Genomic DNA, 17,496 nt, shown 5'->3' on the forward strand with positions numbered 1-17,496 from the left:
AGAGGACCTCTGGTGATTGGGAGGCTGCATGACAAGCAGAATCACAACACTTTCTGACCACCTAGTTAATACATACACTCAAACTTCTGGGTTGTTTTTTTTTTGCCTGCCCTCTGTATTCAATACAGATACACAAACACACTAAATAATATACCCCAATAGTTTACCTGTCCCCAATACTTTAAAGTTTTGAAATTTTCCCCAAGCAGTACTTACTGATTCTTTTCAACCACCAGCAAAGTGATCCTCTCCTCTCGGTGCTCTCACTCAATAGGGAGTTCTGGGAGCCAAATTTAAGCTCTTAAGTAGAAAGCTGAAATCCAGAGCCTACAGGCTAGCGTTCTCTGAAATGCTCCCTGTTCCATGCGCAGATCCCCAAAGGCAGGCAGAGCTCTGGAGACTCAATGCATGGATGAGACGCTGTGAATCGGTTATTTACACTTTCGAATAATAGAAGGACTAGGGGGCATTCCATGAAGTTAGCAAGTAGCACATTTAAGACTAATCGGAGAAAGTTCTTTTTCACTCAGCGCACAATAAAGCTCTGGAATTTGTTGCCAGAGGATGTGGTTAGTGCAGTGTAGCTGGGTTCAAAAAAGGTTTGGATAAGTTCTTGGAGGAGAAGTCCATTAACTGCTATTAATCAAGTTTACTTAGGGAATAGCCACTGTTATTAATTGTATCAGTAGCATGGGATCTTCTTAGTGCTTGGGTAATTGCCAGGTTCTTGTGGCCTGGTTTGGCCTCTGTTGGAAACAGGATGCTGGACTTGATGGACCCTTTGTCTGACCCAGCATGGCAATTTCTTATGTTCTTATATTCTTATACAAGGAAGAGGGATTCAGTTTTGTAAGGAACTGAGGATGGGATGGACTCCACCTTAACCAGGGTAGAACCAGATTGCTGATGCTAACCTTTAAAAAGGACTTAGAGCAGCTTTTAAACTAAATAAAAGGGGAAAGCTGACAGTCGCTTAGCAGCAGATGGTTTGGAGGGAGGTATCTTCGAAGGATACTAATGAAACATTAGAGTTAGGGCATCCAACAGAGAGGTTCCAATAATAAGAAAAGTAGTCCAAATATCTATAATTAAAAACTCACCTTAACTAAGAGATTACAATTTATCCCTGTCAACTGAAAAGCAGAATGTTAATATAAACAAAAACCACACTTTGAAATGTTTGCATGCTAATGCCAGAAGTCTAAGAAGTAAGATATGTAGGCAGGTTGGGAGGTACAGGGATCTGTCTGCTACAAGACACTGCCAGCTGCCCTCCCACCTTACTTGTGATCCTTGGTCATGGAAAAGACAATGTATATGCTCCTCAGAAATAGACCTTTATTTATCAGATTTGGCAGGACATAGCATTTAGAAAATAACAACAATTCCTATCTTTAACATCCTGGCTACTAAGCACCAGTTTTCTCTAAAGAAAATTCTGTATCATGGGTGGTAACAAAACATGCCATAAACCTTAGCCTGCTTAAGATACTAATACTTATGACTAACTTACTTACCCCTGATTCTAACTTTCAGGCAACTCCTCTGTTCACCTCTGAAGCAGGTTCTGGCTGGAGTGCTGGAGAGCATGGGTAGGGGAGTGGTTTGCTTCCTGGCTTGGCGCTGGCCGAGCCGGCAGGCTGTGCCAGAAGGAGACTGGCTTCTGGCTCTGGTGCTTGCTAGCTGTCCAGGTTGGTTCTCACCTTTCATGATAGCAGAGAGATCTGGTCAGCCTTGGACCCTCCTTTCGCTTCCAGGGACACTTCAGCACAGGTTCTCATTCTCAGGGTTTTCTCCCCGGGTTTGCATTCAGGATTTGTGCTTCCTCTTCCTCCGGGGTCTGTGGCTTGCCTCCCTGCTCCCTTTTGGTTTCAGGTTCGCTCTGCAGGAGGGTCTTTGGCTTGCTTGCTTTCTTTTTTTCTTTCTTTTTTTCCTTATCCCTCTTCCCCCTGTCTTATACTTCCCAGCTGATAAGAATATAAGAAATTGCCATGCTGGGTCAGACCAAGGCTCCATTAAGTCCAGCATCCTGTTTCCAACAGAGGCCAAACCAGGCCACAAGAACCTGGCAATTATCCAAACACTAAGAAGATCCCATGCTACTGATGCAATTAATAGCAGTGGCTATTCCCTAAGTAAACTTGATTAATAGCCGTTAATGGACTTCTCCTCCAAGAACTTATCCAAACCTTTTTTGAAACCAGCTACACTAACTGCACTAATCACATTCTCTGGCAACAAATTCCAGAGCTTTATTGTGCATTGAGTGAAAAAGAATTTTCTCCGATTAGTCTTAAATGTGCTACTTGCTAACTTCATGGAATGCCCCCTAGTCCTTCTATTATTCGAAAGTGTAAATAACCGAGTCACATCTACTCGTTCAATACCTCTCATGATCTTAAAGACCTCTATCATATCCCCCCTCAGCCGTCTATTCTCCAAGCTGAATAGCCCTAACCTCTTCAGCCTTTCCTCATAGGGGAGCTGTTCCATTCCCTTTATCATTTTGGTTGCCCTTCTCTGTACCTTCTCCATTGCAACTATATCTTTTTTGAGATGCGGCGACCAGAATTGTACACAGTATTCAAGGTGTGATCTCACCATGGAGCAATATAGAGGCATTATGACATTTTCCATTTTATTAACCATTCCCTTCCTAATAATTCCTAACATTCTGTTTGCTTTTTTGACTGCTGCAGCACACTGAGCCGACGATTTTAAAGTATTATTCACTATTATGCCTAGATCTTTTTCCTGGGTGGTAGCTCCTAATATGGAACCTAACATAGTTTAACTATAGCAAGGGTTATTTTTCCCTATATGCAACACCTTGCACTTGTCAACATTAAATTTTATCTGCCATTTGGATGCCCAATCTTCCAGTCTTGCAAGGTCCTCCTATAATGTATCACAGTCTGCTTGTGATTTAACTACTCTGAATAATTTTGTATCATCCGCAAATTTGATAACCTCACTCGTCGTATTCCTTTCCAGATCATTTATATATATATTGAAAAGCACGGTCCAAGTACAGATCCCTGAGGCACTCCACTGTTTAGCCTTTTCCACTGAGAAAATTGACCATTTAATCCTACCCTCTGTTTCCTGTCTTTTAACCAGTTTGTAATCCATGAAAGGACATCGCCTCCTATCCCATTACTTTTTAGTTTTTGTAGAAGCCTCTCATGAAGGACTTTGTCAAACACCTTCTGAAAATCCAAATACACTACATCTACTGGTTCACCTTTATCCACATGTTTATTAACCCCTTCAAAAAAATGAAGCAGATTTTTTTAGGCAAGACTTCCCTTAGGTAAATCCATGTTGACTGTGTTCCATTAAATCATGTCTTTCTATATGCTCTATGATTTTGATCTTGAGAATAGTTTCCACTATTTTTCCCGGCACTGAAGTTAGGCTCACTGGTCTATAGTTACCTGGATCGCCCCTGGAGCCTTTTTTAAATATTGGGGTTACATTGGCCACCCTCCAGTCTTCAGGTACAATGGATGATTTTAATGATAGGTTACAAATTTTAACTAATAGATCAGAAATTTCATTTTTGAGTTCCTTCAGTACCCTAGGATGCATACCATCCGGTCCAGGTGATTTGATACTCTTTAGTTTGTCAATCTGGCCTACTACATCTTCCAGGTTCACAGTGATTTCATTCAGTTCGTCTGACTCATCACCCCTGAAAACCATCTCCGGAACTGGTATCTCCCCAACATCCTCATTAGTAAACACGGAAGCAAAGAATTCATTTAGTCTTTCTGCAATGGCCTTATCTTCCCTAAGAGCCCTTTTAACCCCTCAGTGATCTAATGGTCCAACCGACTCCCTCTCAGGTTTCTTGCTTTGGATATATTTTAAAAAGTTTTTATTATGAGTTTTTGCCTCTATGGCCAACTTCATTTCAAATTCTCTCTTCGCCTGTCTTATCAATGTTTAAATATGCAAAAGCTTATCAATGTTTTGAATATGCATAAGCTCATGCCTAACCTCTTGGTGGGTGGAGGGTCTCTTGCCACATTGCAGGTCTTTTTTCCCCCTTCTCCAATACTTCAGGAGGAGTCCTGACACATTGCAGGTTCTTTCCCCCCTTCCCATTTCTTTGGGGGGAAACTGCCACGTTGGCATGCCAAGGTGTGTGTCAGAGTGTCAGCATTGTCTCAGGCTGCCCCCCTATTTTACAAAGGTGGGGGTCTCTGCTTGCTTGCTTGAATATTTCTGACACTGTTAAAAAATACCATCCAAGAAGCACAATCCAGATGACTTCCACGCATTAAGAAAGGTGGAAGAAAGGTCAAACAATTACCAGCATGGCTAAAAAGTGAAGTGAAAGAGGCTATTATAGCCAAAAGATCTTCATTCAATAACTGGAAGAAGGATCCATCAGAAAAAAATAGGATAAAGCATAAGCATTGGCAAGTTAATTGTATGACATTGATAAGACAGGCTAAGAGAGAATTTGAAAAGAAGTTGGCTGTAGAGGCAAAAATTTACAATAAAAACTTTTAAAAATATATCGAAAGCAGAAAGTCTGTGAGGGAATTGGTTGGACCGTTAGATGATCAAGGAGTTAAAGGGGCACTTAGGAAAGAGAAAGCCATTGTGGAAAGATTAAAAGATTTCTTTGCTTCGGTGTTTACTGAAGAGGATGTTGGGGAGATACCCATTCCTGAGACAGATTTGAAGAGTAATGTTTCAGATGAACTGAAGCAAATCATGGTGAACCTGAAAGATGTGGTAGGCCAGATTGACAAACTGAAGAGTAGTAAATCACTTGGACCAGATGGTATAGACCCCAGGGTTCTGAAAAAACTAAAAAATTAAATTTCAGACTTATTTCAATTAATTTGTAACCTATCATTAAAATCATCTGTTGTACCTGAAGATTGGAAGATGGCCAATTTAACACCGATATTTAGAAAGGGATCCAGGGGTGATCTGGGAAACTATAGACTGGTGAGCTTGACTTCAGTGCCAGGAAAAATTGTGGAAACTGTTATAAAGAATAAAATCACAAAACATTTAGATAGACATGGTTTAATGGGACACAGCCAGCATGGGTTTACCCAAGGGAAGTGTTACGGGGGTGGACCCATGGGCTGACTGAGACTGATGGTGTTGCACTGTGGGGACCCACAATGGGCGTCGCAGCCGGGAGGCAGCGCTGAAGAGGTATTCCGGAGACAGCTTCACCACTGGAAGCCCGAGGTCCCCCCAGGAGGAGCCTGTAGGGACCCGGGTCTCTTGGACTTAGGTGTGATCCTATGCGACTAAGGACCAGAGGAGCAGCCTGAAGAGGTAGTCGACGGAAACGGCTGAGCCCAGGAGGCCAGAAGAGACTTCACCCTTGGAAGCCCGCAGCCCTCCTGGGAGGAGCCGCTGGGATTCAGGTGAATCCTCCGGGCAAGCGGAGAGCTGGATACCTGAAGAAGAGATGAGGACTGAAGCCGGAGTCCAGGGACAAGCCAAGGTCAGAAGTCCAAAGTCAGATGCCAAAGACAAGCCAGGAACGGAAGCTGAAGCCGGAGTCAGTGAATGAAGCAGAGTCGAAAGCCAGAAGCCAAAGACAAAGCCAGGTACAGAAGCTGAAGCTGGAGTCAATGGACAAAGCAGGGTCAGGAGCCAGAAGTCAGAAGCCGAAGACAAAAGCAGGGACAGAAGCTGAAGCTGGAGTCAATGGACAAAGCAGGGTCAGAAGTCAGAAGCCGAAGACAGTCAGGAGTCCTGATGCAGCAACTAGCAACTCAGACTGAGTGAACCTTGTTGCAAGGCAAGGTCTAGAGGCGGTTGCAGGGTTTAAATAACCCGGTAGCGTCTGATGTCATCATTAGGGGCTGTCCTGGAGTTCCCGCGCTGGCCCCTTTAAATATTGAACCCCGGCGTGCACATGATGGTAGATCGGCAGCATCTCCCTAGCGGAGGGAACGCCGCAGCAGGCTGCATTTCGGGCCTGGATGGCTGGAGAAGACTTCCAGCGGCCGGGACTGGCCGCGAGGTAAGCGGAGGTCCTGGGACACGGCCCAGGACCGTAACAGGAAGTCCTGCCTCACAAATCTCCTTCAGTTTTTTGAAGGGGTAAAAAAACATGGGGACAAAAGTGAACCGGTAGATGTGGTGTATTTGGATTTTCAGAAGGTATTCGACAAAGTCACGCATGAGAGGCTTCTAAGAAAACTAAAAAGTCATGGGATAGGAGGCGATGTCCTTTTGTGGATTGCAAGCTGGTTAAAAGACAGGAAACAGAGAGTAGGATTAAAAGGTTTGTTTTCACAGTGGAAAAAGATAATCAATGGAGTACCTCAGGATCTGTACTTGGACTGGTGCTTTTTAATATATTTATAAAGTTGACTACGGTCAACTTTGTACAGATTAATATAGTGAGGTGATCAAATTTGTGGATGACACAAAGTTATGTAGGGTAGTTAAATCTCAAGTGGATTGTGGTAAATTGCTGGAGGACCTTGCAAGACTGGAAGATTGGTCTTCCAAATGGAGATTAAATTTAATGTGGACAAGTGCAAGGTGATATGTATAGGGAAAAATAACCCTTACTGTAGTTATACAATGTTAGGTTCAATGTTAGGAATTACCACCCAGGAAAGAGATCTAGGCATCATAATGAATAATATATTGAAATCGTCGGCTCAGAGTGCTGTGGCAATCAAAAAAGCAAACAGAATGTTAGGAATAATTAGGATGGCAATGGCAAATAAAACGATGGATGTAATAATGCCTCTGCATCGATCCATGGTTAGACCGCATCTTGAATACTGTGTGCAATTCTGGTCGCTGCATCTCAAAAAAGATATAGTTGCAATGGAGAACGTGTAGAGAAGAGCAACCAAAATGATAAGAGGCATGGAACGGCTGCCCTATGAAGAAAGGCTAAGGAAGTTACGGCTGATCAGTTTGGAGAAGAGACAACTGAGGGGGGATATGATAGAAGTCTACAAAATCATGATAGGACTTGCACAAGTTAATGTAAATCTGGTATTTACTCTCTCATATAATAAAAAGACTAGGGGGCACTCCATGAATTTAGCAAATAGCTCATTTAAAACAAATCGAAGAAAATTATTTTTCACTCAGTGCATAGTTAAGCTCTGAAATTCATTGTCAGAGGATGTGGTTACAGCAGTTAGTGTAACTGGGTTTAAAAACTGTTTGGATAAGTTCCTAGAGGAGAAATCCATAAACTGATATTAATAAGCAATAGTAGCTTGAGATTTATTTAATGTTTGGGTACTTGCCAGGTACTTGTGACTTGGATTGGCCACTGTTGGAAACAGGATACTGGGCTTGATGGACCATTGGTCTGACCCAGTATGGCATATCTTATGTTCATATGTTCTTTTGTTTGTATTCTTGTCTAATTAGTCCTGTATTGCTTTTACTGAGCCGTGTTGTAGTTTTTGTCCTGTTGCTGACTTATTTCAAGTTTAGTTCTGTTCTACATTTTACCTACGTTAGTCCTGTCATTGATGGATATCAAGTTTAGTCCTTTCCTTACTGAAGTCTCCTGTTAAGTCTCCTTCAGTCTGTATGTTATCTTTTGAATTTGTTGTAACCCACCTTGGGTGCTTCTTATTCAAAAAGGTGGGTTATAAATCCAAATAAATAACCTTTAGGATGGGGCTGTGGGGAGAGGGAAGGAGGAGAAGACCACGGAAGGAAACAGAAGGGGAAGAGAACAGGAGACGAGACTCTCAAGAAGGGGCCATGAGGGAAGGAAGGAGAGAAGGGACTTGGGAAAGGGTCAAAGGGGGGAGGGGTGCAGCCTACAGAAAGGAACCATGGAGAAAGGGCAGAAGGAATGCAGGAGGGAAAGTACTGGAGAAGGGCCCTTGAGGGAAAGGACCAGAGAGGAGGACACAAGAGGGGGAAAACAGAAGGGAAGACATTAGGGAAGATGCCATAGGTGGGAGAAAGCAAGGCAGGAGGGAAGACACTGGGGTAGGGGAGAGGGAGGAGGGGGAGCACAGAGGAAAGGGTCACAGGAGGAAGGCAGGAGGGGACAGAATTAGAGAAGGGGCTTCAGGGAGGAAAGAGCAGGAGGAAAGCACTCAGGAAAGGTCCGGAGATGGAGGTAAGCAGGGGAAGAGGGAAGGGACCATGGTTGAAGTGTGGTGAGGCACTCAAGAAGGGGCCATAAGAGGAGGGCAGGAGAGGTAGCTCAGTTTATATCAGAAACCATTCCTTATTTAATTATGTTTATATATTACAAGTGATTCTGAAGTGCATATTATTGTTACTACATTAATCAGTTTTCCATACAGCATTTAACTGCATGTAAAAATTCAAGCAAGTGGGATATGCAAAATCTTCTGAGGTTGAAAAGGGGTCTGTGCTGTGTAAAAAGTTGGGAACCTGTATTCTAAAGGCTTTTCATCCTATAGCAAATAGTGCATTAAATGTGAAACATGCATGCATTGAACACATTTTAGTAAATACAACCCTTAGTGACTCAGACCCTGTGTGGTAATGCAAGTGTAATGGGTGAGAAAAGTCAGAGAAAAAAGGATACAGACTCTGGCTGTTCCTTCAGTGCCCTTTATTTACAGTGAAAAAAACCACACAGAAAACAAAAAGGGCAGCAAACAACTTCAAGTCTCAAAACATATAGTACAGTTCACCTTAACGTCAGGTCAAAAAACTGAGTGCAGCTCACTTTTAGAATAACAGCTTCTGGTATATGGTATGTCTCTCTCTCTCTGCTTCCCGGGACCCCTCTAACCCTTCTAGGCCCTGAGGTCTTATATTCTGGTAAAGTGCTCCTCCCTTCACCCAGGACTGCCTGTGGGTCTCCCCCTTAAGACGGACTGGGCAAGATAGCTGTGCCTGGTCCTTTAAGGCAGTGATCCCCAACCTGTCCTGGGGGCCCACCAGCCAGTCGGGTTTTCAGGACATCCACAATGTATATGCATGAGAGAAAATTTGCATGGTATGGAGGTAGTGCATGCTCACTGTTATACATAATAGGTTTTGGCTGATGATATGTCTCTCTCTGCTTCCCGGGGGCCCCTCTAACTCTTCCAGGCCCTGAGGTGTTATAGGCTGGTGAAGGGCTCCTCCCATCACCCTGGAGTCCCTGTGGGTCTCACCCTTAAGGAGGACTAGGCAAGACAGCTATGACTGGTCCTTTAAGGTAATCTGAGGGAGTTTTCTTTCCATTCCCTCACACCCTGTATCTCCATTGCATGAGCTCAGGCTATCCTTTTTTGATGGTCACCATGCCTGACTAGTATTAAGAACATAAGGCTTGCCAAATTGGGTCAGACCAAGGGTCCATCAAGCCCAGTATCCTGTTTCCAATAGTGGCCATTAATGGCAAGGATCAGTAGGATGTATCACAATGATTTGTTTAACCAGAATGAGATAGATTTTCTCAGAATGTGTGCTGAAAACTTTGCTTTCACAATATGAAAACTGTATTGAACACAGAGACCCCCATTTATAAACAAATTCTTCATAACCAAAATCATATTCTTCAAAGTTAATCTTGTACTGTCTGTAAGAGAAATCAAATTCTGCTTTTCATAACTAAATTGCTGGCTCACAAACTGCTTTTTATAAGAAGAGATCGCTGTAATTGTATCATTCATCCTTTACGAAGTGCCAGGGATTTCTTCCAGCATTGAGTTAATATGTGACTGTTGTAAATATCTCTGTAGGCTCTATCTATGCCAACAGTTGACTATAAATTACATTTGTCAGAAACCAGTGCAATGTGATTTTATTTTATATAGAATTTTATATTCAGGTGTATCCCAAAATGTGTTACAGTCACTGGAAAATAGTACAAAAGTAATATAATAAATGTCATAAAGAAGGGACAAAGAATGAGAGGAGGCAGAATGGAGCTGAATGAGAGTAGAGCTGGAATAAATTTGATTACGATAATGGGGAAGAATCAAATGAAAGACAGAAAAATGAATTTGAGTTTTTGGGTGGGATTTAACTATAAAGAGAGATTTATTATTGTTAAGGAAGGACACACAGGACCGTAGGGAAGAAGCATTATGGGCTGTCCTAAAAAAAGAAGATGGTTCTTCCAGTTACACTTGTGTGGTCTACAGGCCTCTGACCCAAACTGATTACCTCTACTGAGATCTGGTCAAAGACATCTAAAAGATGAGAAGGAAGGGTGACGTATTGCTTGTTGGAGAGTTTAATCTGCCAGATGTGGATTGGAACATCCCTACTGCTGAATCCTCAATAAGTAGAGGAGATACTGGATGTCCTTCAAGGTGTACTGCTAACACAAATGGTGATGGAACCCACAAGGAAGGGAGTGATACTTGATCTAATATCCGTAAATGGAGATAATGTCTCTAATGTCCGAGTTGGTGCCTATTTGAGCACTAGTGAGTATCAGACAGTATGATATCGCAGCCAGGATGGAGAGAAGTCACACAAAGATCCAAGTTTTGAATTTAAAAAATACAGACTTTCATAAAATGGGGAAATACTTTGAGGAGGAACTAGAAACCTTGGAGACGATGGGTGAAGTGGAACAACAGTGAACCAAATTAAAAATAGCTATTTCAAAGGCTACAAATGTGCATAATACAACATACACTATCTAAGAAAAGTAAACAAGAGTAAGAGGAAAAAGAAATCAATCTGCTTCCCAAAGGAGTTGGCTAATAAAATAAAGACAAAAAGAATGTCATTCAAGAAGTATAAAGGTTCCCAAAAAGAAGAACAGAGTGAAGACTATCTGGTGAAGCTGAGGGAAACAAGGAAAGCAATCAGGAAAGCAAAAAGTCAGGTGGAAGAAAGGATTGCTAAAGAGATAAAGATGACAAAAATGTTTCACATATATTAGTGAAAGGAGGACGACCCAAGGTGTTATACTAAAATTGAAAGGAAACAAAGAGCAATGTGTGGAGAAAGATGATGAAACAGCAGAAATATTAAACACATTCTTCAGTGTTCACTAAAGAAGACCCTGGAGAAGGGCCATTGCTGGTTGACAAGAGAATGGATAGGGGTGGGGTAGACACAACCCTGATTAGAGAGGAGAATGTATGGGAGGAGCTAGGAAAACTGACAAAGAAAAAGCCATGTGGCTGGATGGGGTACACCAGGATATTAAGGGAACTCAGAGATGTGCTGGCGGGTCCACTGAAAGACCTGTTCACTAGATCCCTGGATACAGGAGTGGTGCCTCAAGACTGGAGAAGAGCGGTGGTGGTCCCACTTCACAAGAGTGGGAGCAGAGAGGAGGCGGGAAACTACAGGTCGATTAGCCTCACCTCGGTGGTGGGCAAATGAATAGAGACTCTGCTGAAGGAGAGGATAGTGAACTATCTTCAATCAAAGCAGCATGGATTCACCAAGGGAAGGTCTTGCCATACAAATCTGATTGATTTTTTTGATTGGGTGACTAGAGAATTGGATCAAGGAAGTGCGCTCGATGTGATTTACTTGGATTTCAGCAAAGCTTTTGATGCGGTCCCACACAGGGGTGGCTCAAGGCAATCTGCTGCCTGAGGTGAGGGATGAGATGAAGCCTCCCCTTCCCCCAAGGCATGGTGCCGGTCAAATCACTGAAAGGACCAAGGGGGGAGTACCCCATGGAGTCTGGCCTGTTTGATGATTTGAAAAGCAGGGGAAGGGAGGAGACAGGGACTGTGGTTCTCAGAAGAGTGGCAGATAAGAGTGTCAGTGATAATATCTCTAGGAAGCTGGCAACCCTACCACTCTCCCAGGAACCCTCCCACCTCCCACACTTCCCCAGCATTTGCACAATGGGGAAGTGGGAGATGGGTGAATAGTGCAGGTTTGTGTGAAGGTCAGGGCAGTATTAGGTGCTGCACCCACCCAGCCCTCACCACAAGCAAAAATTCTGCATTTCTAATAACATATTTTACATGAAAAAGAACATTCCAAATACAGTCTGCCGAGGTATCGCTTACAACATCATGTATATTATAGTTACATGCACTGTTGTGGTCCCAATAAGGAAACTCTGCAAAAAAGATACCTGAAGCCTAAATTGTTTAATCCGCCCTGAACAATGAGCTGGAAATAGTGTAATACACACGTTTTTAAATTAAATAAATCAATATAGGTCTCTTGTAAAGTGCTTTGGGTTTGAGCTTGACTCTCAGAAAGCCATGAATAAAATTCACTACAAATTACAATATAATAAACATCCCATACCAAAATTACCCTAACTGCCACCAATCAAACAGTAAGAACCCTACCTATGAAAATGTTCTGTTTTCTCCTATTAGGAATCAGAACAAGCCAGGCTGCTATAGATCCCTACACAGTAGCAGAAAACCTCACCTCGGTCACACACCAGAACACAGACAGATCCTAAGAATAAAGAGACCATAAAGTATAAATAGAAACATGAAGACAAAAACTGAACTGGAAACCATAAAAAGCCAGATTCTGTATGCAGTGCAACAAAGGAAAAACAGAAACATTGCCAAAACTCATAAAACAATAAAATCAGGAAATATAAATCATCAATCAAATAGTAAAACCACTAATAAAACAAATCAATATGACAAAACAACTTATGCAAAGAATAACATTGAATCTATATTTTTAAAAAGTTCCAAAAACAATAAATATTTAAAAATATAACAAATTCACAGCTTTCCATACCTGGGAACTTTTGATTTCCAGTCACCCTGATATTGTCCTGGATTAATTAATTAATTAATTTTATTATTTATTTGGAGCTTTTATATACCGACATTCATGTACCAAAGTGACATATCAAATCGGTTTACATTGAAATGAGAATCGCATACAAGTATGCATTACATCAAACAGGGAAACAAATAACTGGGATTAACAATGCAGGTAACTAACAGGCTCTTCCGGCGAGCAAGCAAATATACATTTCCAGGCATAACAGGGGAGCTAACCAAGCTTTGGAAGAGAGAAAAGAAAACAGAAGCGAAACTGAGAATGAATGGACAAAGGTAAAAAATAGGAGAGATGGGAGGGGGGGGGGGGGAGATCCAGGGGTGATAATAAATATTAATGATATAATAAAACAGATAGAACGATACAAAAGCTGCCAGCAAGTTATGTCTTGATCCGAGCACGCACATCTAGAATAGATGAATAAGCTAGTCCAGATGTGAGAGAGAGAGAGATGGTTCATGAGAGATTAATGGGGGAAGGGGGGCTGCACACAAACTTTGTCCACTCTCAAACATGCTCATGTTCATGCTCATACACACACACACACATACACAAATCTCTCGCTTTCTCTCACTCACACACTCTCACTATTCTCCCCCTCCAGAACGTACAAGTGGAAGCAGCCTCTACCGTTAGCCCACGCAGTCAACTAGAGTCCTCCTCTTTCCTCCTGGGGCGAAGGCCTATACTGCTTATTTCTTCTGACTATGTGGACCAATGCTGATTCTGCTTGTTTCAGGCACAGTGATTAAATCTTCTTACCACCCCCTCGGGCCCAAATGACCCTCTCCTGGAACAACGCAGGAGGGAAGAACAAGAAGTCAAATCTTTGCAATCCTACCATTCCCAAAACTGTGCTTCCACTGGCCCTGCACTCACTCCCATTCACGCACACCCAATCCTGTTCCTCCCTCTCTTTCCCCCTCTCTTTCAACTCACTCCCCTCTTCCATCTCACTGATAGCCCCTTTCCTTTTCTTCCTTCTCATTCACATATCCCCTCTTCCCTTCCCGCCCACTCCTTCCTCCCTTTCCTCTCGTCTTATGCAGCCCCTTCCTTTCCATCCCCTTCCAATCAACCTCATCACTTCCTCTCTGACACTCACTTCCCCAGCAGGAAAACGGAGGTGATGATGCCTTTGTAAAGGTCCTTGGTGAGGCCTTGCCTGGAGTACTGTTTCAGTTTTGGAGACCATACCTCAAAAAGAATAGAGACAGGATGAAAACAGTCCAGAGAAAAGAGACCAAATTGATGTGGAGTCTGTTTAAGAAGACCTACAAGGAGAGGCTGAAGGATCTAACTATGTATATCCTGGAGTAGAGGAGGTGCAGGGGAGATATGATATAGACCTTCAGGTATCTGACAGGTATTAATGATGCACAAACTTCAAACCTTTTCCATTGGAAAGGAAATGGAAGAATTACGGGTCACAATATGAAACTCCAAGGGGGATGATTCAGAACCAATATTAGGAAATATTTCTTCTTGAAGATGATGGTGATGCCTGGAATGCCCTCCCAGAAGAGGTGGTGAAGATGAGAACCATAATTTAATTTAAAAGGGCATGGGATAAACTCTGTGGATCCCTAAAGGCTTGAGGTTGGAAGTAAAGCAAGGGACTGGTTTTGGTTTAACATTTTTGCATGGGGGTAACCTGCACAGTGGCAGTTACTACCCTTAACAGAACGCATGAGGGTAACCTGCATGGAGTGGCAATCACCACCCTTAACATAAGGCTTGGGGATAACCTGCATGGAGCGGCAGTTACCACTATAAGAAAATTGCTGGGCAGACTGGATGGATCATTTGGTCTTTATCTGCCAACATTACTATGTTATGGGGAAGCTCTTGTGGATATTAGGGGACCAAGGATATAAATAAACCAATCTCTTCTACCAACAGTGGCAAATGAAGCAGATAGATAAGATGCATGAAAGGGAGTAGTGAGTGATGAGGTTGGAGAGTACCCATGACAATGGAACTTTTTGAGTCATGGTAACTATCACAAAATGTTTCTGTAATAAGACTGAAACTATTTTTGATTTGTAAAATACAGGAAGAAATTTTTTCAGAGTAACTTGACAAGACTACAAATCACATACAATTGCTTATAGTACATGTTCATGTTGGCAGTCAGACTATTTTGCTTACCCAATCTGTCCAATTGCCTTTGCCTATATTGTTCTCTAGTGTTATGGTTAATGGTGTTTGGGTGGATCCTTGGACACTGTGGCAGCTGACCACGCCCAGGGGGGCAGTCCCGTGAGGGACCACAGTGTCAGGCTAAACTCCAGTTAGATAAACATAGATTTGAATCTTTTATTAAACAGTTTATGAACCACCAGAGGTGGCAGTAGTGAGTAGTGGTTGTAGAGCCTGGCTGGGCGCGTCTCTCACACAACGCTGGAACAGCGGAACCTCTGCTAGGCAGTGCTGTAGTGGAAAAAGACTGAGAGTTATGAGCACACAATAAGAATAACATTCAGAGTCCCAAATAGAATAGAAGAGCTCCGAGACAGGGAGAGCGGGCCCTCGAGGAGCGAGTACTTGATCCCTTAGAGCAGAGAGAGTCAGTGGTGTTGTTCTCACTTAGCAGTAACAGAGATTCCACTAGACGAGAGGTCTGGCACCAGAGCAGAGAGCAGGCCCTCGAGGAGCGAGTACCTGATTCCGGTGAAGCAGTACTGTGGAGAGAGATGTTTTCTGTACTCACTGATGGTGACTGTAAGTTAGTTCTTCCAAGTAGAAGGGTAGAGGTTGCAGGCAGCGACACAGGGAACATGGGCCCTCGAGGAGCGAGTATCGGTTTCCTGATAGCACCTGAAAGAAGCAGAGAGGCCCCCGAGGAGTGGGTACCCTGTTAGCGACCCCAAAGGGTAGTAAGAGTTCCAGATAGAGCAGGAGTGGCAGAGTAGCTTAGGAACGGAGAGCGAATCCCATCCGTATGAATCCTGTTGCTAACTCAACAAGCTAGCAAATACTGTAGGCACATATACCCTGGAGTCGTGACATCAGAACAGGGGGACACCCCTGAGGTTTCGTGGCAACGTGAAGTTAAAGATGAGGGTGGCGTGTACGCACGTGCCCTAAAGGTACCTTGAAGGAGAATGGCAGGAGGCAGCACCAAAGCCAGTCCGGGGACGCCGGAGAGAACGGCAAGCAGACGCCGCGGTGGCCATCAGTCCAAGGTAAGCGGGAGGAGCCGCAATTAGAGAGAGGTAGGCGGGGCAAAGCCGTCGAAGACCGACGAACACAACATCTAGACAACCTAAATTCACTCCTCTTTCATACACGATGTATTCATTTACTTTTCACAAGCACTGAACCCTTCACATTTGTATCTCAAGGTCTTACAACACAGCTGATGGCAGATAGAAAGACCTTTCTCACAAAATTCAAAAGTACAATAGGAAAATGTAAGTTAAGATGCTCGTCCTCTAATATAGTATATACCATTTAATGCAGAAAATGGACGACATGCTCCATTGATGAAACAGGCCAGACATTAAAAGCAAGAATCAAACACCCTGGGGAAGATCAGATTGACAATTCTGTGGATGAGCACCTCTCAGATCCAGACCACTTTATTGATGATTTTATGATCAAAATAATCAAAGGAAAATGTAAAACAATCCAGGAACGCAAGGCTTTTGAAGTTAAAGTGATCAGATACTTTGGAACTAACAAAAAAAAAGGACTCCATAAAGACCTAGGGGGTCATTTACCAGACGGATCGCACGCGATAAGGGACGTTTCGCACGCAAAAAGTCCCTTATCGCGTGCGATACCAAGATGGGGGCGGAGTCGGCCCCGGAAGAGGAGGAGTCGGGGCGTCACCAGGGCTGACTCTGCGAAGACGCCGCGGACGCCGAAAAGGTAAGGGCCTTTTTGCGTCCTATTTCGCGCCCAATAGCTACACCTTCTATGGTGGCGCTATTGGGTGCGAAACCGGCAGCGATCGCACCGCGGCGGTGCGATCGCTGCCGGCTAGCGCAGGACCACCCCCCGTTTCGGCCCCCCGCCCCTCATTACCTAAAGTATCTCAGGCCTGCGATACTTTAGAAAATGAGGCCCTAGGTTTCTTAACTCATTATGAAGCATAAAATTATATTGCCTATTACATTCTGATCACCCATCAAACTTCACTCACCCTTTTCCCGTTCCTCTTAGTCTAAGAAAAGCTGAGGCTTCACGCATATCCAGAATAGCTTCAACTGCAGGGGAGAAGAAAAAAAAAAAGGATTCGCACTCACAAAGCAGGGAGTAGCTGGCTTGTTACGGCGGTTACTACCCTAAACCAAAAGGGCCTGATACTTCACTTTCAATGCATAACCAGCATGGCTCTCCGCTTCAACGGCAGGAGAGAGGAAAAACAACCAATAGGGGCTGTATGACATAGTCTGGGTAAAGGGAATAAACATGGGTGTAGCTTGCTTATTGCAGCGGTTACTACCCCTACTACCCCTAACTAATCAAGCTAGATATTTCACTTGGATGCAGCTCCATCACTGCTCTCTACATTAATGGCGGGGGTGGAAGGGAAATAGAACCAAGAGTTAAGAGAAACAGATAAGTATGAGAGAAAAAAATGTGTGAAGCTTGCTGGGCAGACTAGATGGGCCATTTGGTCTTCTTCTGCCGTCATTTCTATGTTTCTATCATTGTAATGCCTTTTATAAATCACTCACTGCAGCCACATTATTTTATATTTCCTAAAAATGTCATCTTTTGTTCATTTGAATTCTGACCTGAAGAAAAGAGTGTTAGCTGTCGAAAGCTGGTCAAGAAATGTATTGTTAGTCCACTAAAATT

This window comes from Rhinatrema bivittatum, chromosome 2 (genome assembly GCF_901001135.1).
Source record: "Rhinatrema bivittatum chromosome 2, aRhiBiv1.1, whole genome shotgun sequence".
Lineage (NCBI taxonomy): Eukaryota > Metazoa > Chordata > Amphibia > Gymnophiona > Rhinatrematidae > Rhinatrema > Rhinatrema bivittatum.